The following is a 2,685-nucleotide window of genomic DNA, read 5'->3' as shown; positions in this document are numbered from 1 at the left end:
AGAAACGGCTGATAAAATCTCAAACACTCTGTTTGACTTTGTTTAGTTTAGTTTTGGTTGAACTGCAGACATACATCTCCTGGGCAGCCACAACCATGTTGACATCCATCTTGTTTATGTTCATCTGCTGTTGTTTACTCAAGTCAAACGTGGACAGGGCCGGGTCGAACGTTGTTGTCTTGCCGGGTCTCAGAGGTGTACGTGACCTCCCCTCAACACTCCCATGAGCCTGACTAAACACAGACTATGCTTTAGCTCAACATGTTGAGCATCTTTCTGATTCCCCCCAGGTCTCGTTCACTACCGTAGGATCACAGAGTCAAAGAACCTGGCTTTACTTTAAGTTCAGACTTAGTGTCCCCAGGGCTAAATTGTTAACATAATACTGTCTGGTGTACTACGCTTGATTGCTGAGGAATCCAGCCAGGTGAAAGTACAGGACGTATACTTTATAGTGTTTTCTTATCCTCTGATATAGGTAAAAAAAACACTGATTAATTGTTTATACCTATATATTGTCACATGGAGCAAAAACTACTTTATCTGTTTTATGTGACATTCCACTGGAAGAAGTATTTATCTTGCATTTTAAATTATTTTCTCAAATATGTTTGCTTCTTTTTGTGCCTACACTGCAAGATAACTAAATTATTCAGTGGATAATGAAGATCTTTGAAAAAAAATGTTCTGGTCTGGATTAAATAAAATGAAGTACTGAGCTACATATATTGTTTATATGTTATGTTTTATTTCCATTATTGTGATGCAGGAATTACAATAGTTACACTGAATAGCCAAAATAAGTGGACACAAGCACACCTTACACCTACTGTATATATTATTGTTAAACATCTAACATTCAATAAAATGATGCAAGTGCTGAGCTACAAATATTGTTTATAAATGATATCGATCATTGTGATTCAACTTTTAAGCTTGAAATTACAGTCGTTACACTGCATAGCCAAAATAAGTGGACACAGACTAACCTTACACCAATATGTTATTGTTGAACATCTAATTTCCTCTTCTTCTACTAGTTTCAGGCTTTGCAGCGGATTTAAGACCCTGGCTGAGGGATTTGCACTCATTCAGCCATAAGAGCATCATTGAGGTCGGGCGCTGATGTTGGACGATAAGGCCTCACTCACAGACAGAGTCCCAGTTCTTCCTAAATATGTTGGATTGGTTTGAGGTCAGTACACTGTACAGGTCAGTCAAGTTAGAAATGGTAAATGGATAAATGGAGTACACTTTTATAGCACTTTTCTAGTCCACTCAAACTGCTTTTATACTACAAGTCACATTCACACTTGCTGATTGCAGCGGCTGCCACAGAGGGTGCCAACCTATTCATCATGGGGAACTAACCATTCACACACACACACACACACACACACACACACACACACACACACACACACCGACCATTTATTTATTATTTATGGATGTCTCTATCTCCACAAACAAGAAAGGACCTTCCCCAAATTTTTGCCATAAAATTTGAAGAACATGATCTAAAACCATTGTAATCTTCAATATTACGATTTTTTTTGAGAGATTGTGTCAGTGGGAACAAAAACAATCTGCTGTTTTAGCTGCACTCAACTTTAGGAAACTCTACTTTTTACTATCAAGTCAGTGAGATCTTGTCAGTCTTGCACAATGTTGACGTGTTGTCATTTCGGCATATCATAAACCAGGCGGGGAGTTCCGGTCCTCTGAAATGAGGCCAACGTGGAAGTAACTTAGAGCTGCGTTCTATCAAAAGGCCACCAGGGGGCGACCGTCTCTATACAAGTCAATGGAGAATTCACCAACTTCTCACTTGATTTCTAACCTCAGTAAACGTTTTCAAAATGTGTTTATGGTCTCAATCGCTAGTTTAAAGCCTTCTTCAATGCAGTATGATGTTCATTTGGGACATTTTGGCCTCCTTGATTTTATATTTGACGATAAAGCAGGGTATGCATTTCCATCTCTTTTATACAGTCTATGTCAAACAATTCCTGTTCTGTAATTACATACATTTTGAACCTTAACCTGTACTTTTCTTTTTAATGTCCAAAGGTTTACCAGGACTTCCTTATTGTCACTCGATTTTACATTCACTGAGCAGCTCCTTAGTGACTGCACCTATTCAAGTCATGTATAAATGCTCCAGTAATCTATTGGGCTACTCAGACTAAGAGGGTTCATTCTGTAAGTTTGAAAATGCAGGAGCCCTTATAAATAATAGCTGTCCAACAGTCAATGGCTCTTTATGCAGGCCGACTTGTCTCTTCTTCTTATCCCTTTATCGCATGAGCATTACTGATGCAAATAGACCTTAAGAAACAGTTGAGAGTCCATGGCCACTTTATGTAAATCAATTAATTACTCGTCAGGGGGGGAAAAGGCAGTCACGGTACTGCATGGTTCCACACTGTTTGATCAAGAGAGCACATGATCCAGCTCTCCGAGGAATCAAACCGTTATTTATTTGGGCTTATGTGTTGTTTTAATTGATTTTGTCATTCTGAGGGAAAAGTGAGGAGGCATCAGCAATCACTATTGGTTTGCACCGAAAGCTGGTTTTCAATCTCCGTTCGCATTGATTTAATTATTTGTACCAACACCTAGTCCAGTCATGTGCCTGGCAAAAGTCAAACATGCTAGAAGATTCATGTACTAGCATATCACATA

Source organism: Scomber japonicus, chromosome 7, assembly GCF_027409825.1.
Source record: "Scomber japonicus isolate fScoJap1 chromosome 7, fScoJap1.pri, whole genome shotgun sequence".
In the NCBI taxonomy this organism is placed as follows: Eukaryota; Metazoa; Chordata; class Actinopteri; order Scombriformes; family Scombridae; genus Scomber; species Scomber japonicus.
The sequence above is the reverse complement of the archived record's forward strand: the minus strand, read 5'-3'. Positions refer to the sequence as shown.